Here is a 6,676-nt window from a genome sequence, read left to right as displayed (position 1 = left end):
GGAACAATTTCTCCAATGATTTCTTCATGTAGAGTTATTTTGCAATTTAATTGTTTCCATGCCTGTGAATTAAGTAGGCCAAGATTCTCCCCAGAGGGGATTTTTATTGTGAATCTGACTACCTAATCCATTTTAAATTGGCAGTTTATAATTGACACTTCATTAAATTGCCACTTCTGCATGCTGCTAGAGTTGGTGCTTCAAGTTGGTTAGTTGGGACCTGATCCTGTATCCTTGCTTATACAAGTAATATTACGGAGGTATCATCATTCATTGCATAAGTGAGGTCTCCAGGTCTACAGAATAATATATTTTGATTAGTTCAATAATTGTCTGTAAATATTGCTGGTCTTTTATGTGTGACTCTGCTTTTGGATTTAACTGTATAATTCTGCACATGTATTAGTCCTTCATTAACAGTCACAATGAACTGTGCAGCTGGTGTGAGATAATTGCATCTGTGGGGCATAGCAACATGCAAGATAGATATGCCAATTCCCTGAGGTTGTGATTAGTCTATAGGAACCATTCTCCCTTGAGTCTTCTTTTGGAATTAGCCTAAATCTTTCTTGTAGGAAAGGCTCAGCATAATGAAACATTCATACTTGCAGTTCGAAATCCTTTAAAAAAGTTAGGTGACAAAGGGGGATGGGGGAGAAGGCAAAATAATTTAACTGCTTACATACCACAGTTCCTTGTGCCAGAAAGTACAACAAAGAAAAAATTGTTCTAATGAAACATCTACTAACTTCTGTAAAGGATGCTATATGCTTATAAGTGTGCCTATACAGCCTTGAGAGTCTTGCTACCAACCTGCCACTCAAGTTTCTCCATCTGAAGATGGGCCATTCTCACAGGCAAATGTAGAGGAACGATATTCATTTGGTATCTGTGGAAATGCACAGAGGGAAGTCAGCGCTCTTCAGAGTGATTTACTGAGTTTAGACATATTTCTTATTACAGTGGGATAGGCTGTGACCCTCATGGATACAGCTTTTATGCAGGAGCTATGCCACTGATCCAGATAGATTTACAAATTCTTTACACCAATGTAGTAGTGATGATGCACAATTGTGGAAAAGTTCAAGTAGTCTGGCAGACCAGACTGCACAGAGGGATAATGTGAAGATACTTCCTGGGTGCACTTATTTAGGTTCATTGATGATATTGATGACTGAGGGCACTCTAGCTCAGAGGATGACTCCACTTCCATCAAATTATCAAATATGTGTGCTTCGTGTATGATATCTGGAAAAAACCTAGTAATATACAACAGCTGAATTCCCTATTTTGCAGCAGTGAAAAAACTAAAACCATTGAAAACCAAGAATAAACAAGGTAGTGAGTTCTGCCCTTGTAGTTTTTGTAAACAAAGGTCTACAGTAGGATATTTTCTTTGTGATTTCCTGGATGTGCTGGGGTGCTTGCCAAAGCTAATTTTTTTTTGAGAGATATGAAAGTCTTTTAAATAAATGTTCAGGTGCCAAAAGATTGGGGCCAAAATGCTTTTTCTTTCCAGCTTTTACAAAGAAGACAGAGAAAAATCCCATTAATATTACAGAAGGAGTGAAAACTTCTTGAAAGCAGGGAGGAAACTTTGCCTAGCAAATAAAATAATTCCTGAGAGTACAAAAAGCATTTGAATCTTTGAGAAAGTTCTTTGCTATTAGGGGAATTTTTGTTGGCAGAATACTTGGAATCATGCACATAGCAGCCCTACGCTTTAAGACTCTTGGAAGTCATGTATAAGTCAAGAAAAATATTACAGTTTATTTAATCCTTTTACAGCTCCATAAATAAGTGTCAGATTTGTTGAAAATTATTGATTTTTTTTACAGTCTGTTGAAGGATGGATTCTCACTTTTCTCTGTCTCAGGAAGAATGTTTCACCAGAAAGTCACATTTGTACATATCCCAGGAACAAAGCAAACAAACAGAAGCACAGTTTATATTTGATAATGTAGTCAGGTCAACTGTGTTTGAAACCCCTTCAGCTGCAGCAATTGTTGACAACCTTCACAACTAAATTAGGTTGCATTTCTTTTGTTTATTTCCTTTGGAACCATTCATATATAAACAGCTCTGAAAAACAGAGCTTCAAATGTGAAGTTTCCCTCTTGGCTTCCATGCTGACTTGTATGAAATCTAACCTTTTGAACTCATGCCTCATTATCTTGAAGGTGCATGAAGGCAAATCCCTGAAAGTTTAGGCAGGCACTAGTTTATTCCAGAATCTCTCTCTTTCTCATAAACTTCTCTCACGATGCACAAAAATCCCAAGAACTGCACAAAAATTTCTGGTCAGCGGGAACTGTTTGTCTCAGACATTGGTTTGAGAGGCAGGAGCTGTTGATCTGATACTTGATTGTTTCTTCATATGTAGATGGCTTCAGTTTCAACTTACGTTCACTGGAGTCTCAAAAAAATACCATATTCTTTACTTCCAAAATATCTACTTCTCCACTGTTCTTGAGGAATTTCATTCTATTGTGTCTATGGTATTTTTTATACCTGGTTTCCTGATGATGTTATAAAGCAATCTCACATTTGTTTCTTGTGAAATTACTTTACAAACTTGGTCTTTTGGTTTTTCATACATCATTTCACAAAAGCACAGCATAGATTTTAACTTACCTCAGCATAAACGTCAATGCTACATGTTTCTCTTACTAAAATTGCAGTCAAGGAAATAGAGAAAGAGAGGGAAATTACAATAACAACTGCACAGATGGCTTGATACTGTGTGGTACCGCACTTTTAACACCCAGTTTTCTCCTCTACTGGTTACTTGCTCTGGAAATGACTGGAAATTTAGCTTTGGATAAAAGTTTTCCCTTCTCAATTTAAAAACAAAAAAAAGAATACAAAGTCAATTTTGTAATCTGTCTACACAACCACAGGCCTGCACAGTATTTTTCTATCTGTTAAAAAATGTAATAAAATGTATTCTCTCCTCCTTGAGGTAGCACTAGAGAGAAGTCACTTTGCTAGGTGCTTTGAAAGTAGGTTCCTAACACTGTAAATTGTTCCTTTCCAAATTATAAGATCAGTGCCAGAGTTGTCTAGGACATTTCTTAGGGTGTTTATTTCTCTTAAGGATGTCTTTTGCCAAATTTGTTCATCACTGATACTGATTAGTTTTATCTGTGTAGAAACCTCTATGAATAGGGGCAAGGGTGACGAAATCTGGCCTGCAGGAAAGAACAGGTTATTCAGAATCAAAAAAATCACCAGGTGGTAAAACTAAGCAGACACTGAGTGTCATGAGCACTGACAACTGAATATTCAGGCATGAATTATTTATCTCAACCTCATGCAAAATACTGAGGAACTGGCTATATAACATTAGATACTGTATTAGCAGTCTGAAGTTTAAGCACTGTGTATAATGCCCATGATAGCTGAACAACCTCTTCACAACTGAGGTTTTATTTAAATATAAATAAACTGAGTGTTTTCTATAAACTGAGTGTTTATTTGGAAAGTGAAAAGCTTGTTAAAAATCTCAGAATAAAATAATGCAAACTTTTTGTTACGTACTTCAGTCATGTTGGTTATCACATCATTTAACATGTTAATATGTTAGCAATTCCTATCTGTGTAGGTCTGGCTCAATAATTGTTGCAAGACATCATTCATTTGTATTGCTCCAGAGAACATACACTGTCTGAATGCTGTTCATTAATTCCTTTCCATTTCACACATAAATATGGTACTTGACATGCTGTCCTTGGTGATGTATAATAGCAATTCGCTTCTGACCTCAAGGTCACTTTCTTTTAGTGTGTGCTACAAGCTGAGATTTTGGGAAGCCTGTATGAATGCTTATAGTAGAACCAGTGCTCTGTAATAACCCCTGTTGCTATGTGGTAAACAATTATTTACTTCTGAGGTGGTTTGTATTCTAAACATACAGACCTTTTAAAGTTGTGTTTGCTGTGCCTAATGAATGCCAAACTTTATTTCATGGACTAGAAGGAGATATTTACCTACTTCCTTCCTTATTTACTACAGCACTTCATGCCCAGGTCGGGCTACTCTTTGCAGATTTAAAAATTTTTAATACTGTTTGTGTCCTTCTTCCAAGGCCTGAGTTTCATAACTGAGTAGGCTCAGACTAAGAACCTTCCTGAGAGAGACTGGCTGGAAGGCAACTAAAACCTCTCCAGTGGGAAGACATAATTCTTTATCAAAAATGGAGTTTACCATAACTATTGCAATTAAAAATAAAACTGTGGTATACAGCTTTTAACCCACATAATCACAATTCAGTAAACGCTGTAAAACAGTTACATGAATTTGTAAGCTAGAGAGTTTTAAAAGCATGACAGAAAGGAAAAGTAAGATCTATCATGGGACCTGGAGTGGTGGCTGGCAGCCCTGTCTCAAAGGACATTCTAGATACAAGGAAGAAAAAAGGTAGAGGGGCTTGTTCCCTTCCCAAAGGCTGGCCAGTACACATACTTGTTGGAATTTCTGTCTATCCAGAAGAAAAAAGAAACAAATAAGGCAACTGCCTGGTGGGAAACTCAAAGAGTGAGGAACAGTGAGTGATGTTGTTAATTATTTGATTGTACTAATATAAAAAATGCTAAGAAGCAGGAGAAGATATTTTTTGCTGAGAATCATGTACATTGACATATGAGCCTGTTTTGTGATAAAGCTGAAATTACAGACAGTAGTTCCAAGAGCTGTCAAAGAAAAAAAAAAAGCGAAATGAGAAGTCTTTAACAACAGCTTCCAAAATCCTCCTCCTCCAAAAAAATTAGACTTTTTTTTTGTTTAGGTCACTATGACCTGTTAATCAACCTTCTACTTCAGTTTTGCAGTAACTCTCTGCCATCCACTCATCACATGTGTGAATGACCCTTCCTTAGCCCTTCTGATGGTTTTCCAGAAGCATATGGAGCAAAGGACTGATGGTTCGTCTAAATTTCAGAAAAGAAAGTCTTCTGACATCTGAGAAAGGCTTCCTAAGGATCATCCTCGATCTGCATCACTCTGGGCACACAGAAAGTGTACTGCCGACTATTAAGAAGAATAACCTCAGCAGACATGCACCTGACATCCACCTCTGTAGGCTTTGTGATTTTCTTTATAATTGTAATAATTAAAATTTGTATGATTTAAAAGGTTTCAAGCTGTGAAACTTCTTTTGTTATCTGCATTTCAAGCCTTTTGTATTTTCAGATGCATTCTAAACTGTCTGGTCATCTCAAATGCATGACTAATGTATGACAGAGGAAAGAGGTTATATACACTTGCCTGAAATGAAGGCTAAATACCTGAAATGGAGGAACACAACTGTTAGACTCAAAGAATGGAAGACTTTTCATTCAAGACATTTCATTTCAGCTTTTATAAAACTAGGGTCAAGATGCAATCTGTAGAACGGGTGATGTGTGCAGCCTCTAGCCTGTTTTAAGGATGAATATAGGAAGAAAAGACTGTCTTCAGGAATTTAAGAATGGTAAGCCATATTGATTAAAAAAATTTAGAAACAACAGGAGTAAGGGCAACAGTCTGTAGCTGCTTTCCATCTTCATTGTTCTGATTTACCTGCTCAACAAATTTATGTTTGTTGCTTATTTGGAAATCTCTAAAAAAAGGAGAGCAATAGAAAATGGAAGTGTGAAATGCAAAAGAACAAGGCAGAAACAGTATGGTGGTAAGAAAGAAAGTAGTGGGGATTTTTCAAACTGCTCATTCATCTGCAAGGAGTACTAATCAGGAACCTGGAGGTTATTCACTTCTGCCTTTTTTTACTTGTTCTCTTTCTTTCACTCTGGATTTGCATCTCTCTTGACATTTAAAATCAAAACTCTCTGGAAAATTCAAGAAAAAATCAAGGATTACTTGCTTTATAAAAAAAAAATTGGCAAAAACTGTTTGAGTAGAGAAAAAAAATCCTATGCTCTAACTCTTAACTGTGCTGCAGCAGCTTAACAGGAGAGTATAAGTAACTGGTTGTGTAAAATTTATATACAATGTGAATCTGTATTTCTTACAACCATAGGAGCAGACACCACAACTGAAACAAGTATGTTTTAATCATATTGTCTACAGTTAGATGGGTATCAATTACATTTATAGGTGAAAGAGAAGGAACTATGTTTATTTTCCAACATTACCTACCATGCTGAGACAGGTCCACTTTTCCTTTTGTCCTGTTGGTTTCCATAAACTGTGATATTAATTCTCAATTTGCTATAAGAACAATCCAAATTCATGTTGCTTCTCAAGTGCTCAAGTGCTAAGGTCTAATATTTCATCCTGCCACCAGTTTTCAAATTAAGGAAGAAAGTGTTTCTTTAGAAAAGAAATTACTGGAGTAGTAAGATGCAAGATATCTTTAGAGGGAATGTGAGGACTATTTAGAAGGACTGTTATGGTAGAAAAGGTGAATTCATTTTCCCTGTTCTTGTTTGCATTATTGGTGTTAAGATCCCAAGCTGAAGGAAATCAACTCTTTTTGAGTTGTTATTTTTTCTGGCAGACAATGAGAACAGTTTCTCAGCATGGTAAAAGGATAGCTTTTGAAGGAGGAGAAAATTATTTTTTTGTTGCTTATATATTTCCCTGCAACTCTACTTACAGAAGCTTGTGTGTTTCCAAGATAAACCCTGACCTGGTCTAAAAAGTCAAATAATCTTGGTATAGAAGATCTGAGAGCCTG

The sequence above is a fragment of the Aphelocoma coerulescens genome, chromosome 1, assembly GCF_041296385.1.
Source record: "Aphelocoma coerulescens isolate FSJ_1873_10779 chromosome 1, UR_Acoe_1.0, whole genome shotgun sequence".
Lineage (NCBI taxonomy): Eukaryota > Metazoa > Chordata > Aves > Passeriformes > Corvidae > Aphelocoma > Aphelocoma coerulescens.
This window is presented reverse-complemented; position numbering follows the sequence as displayed.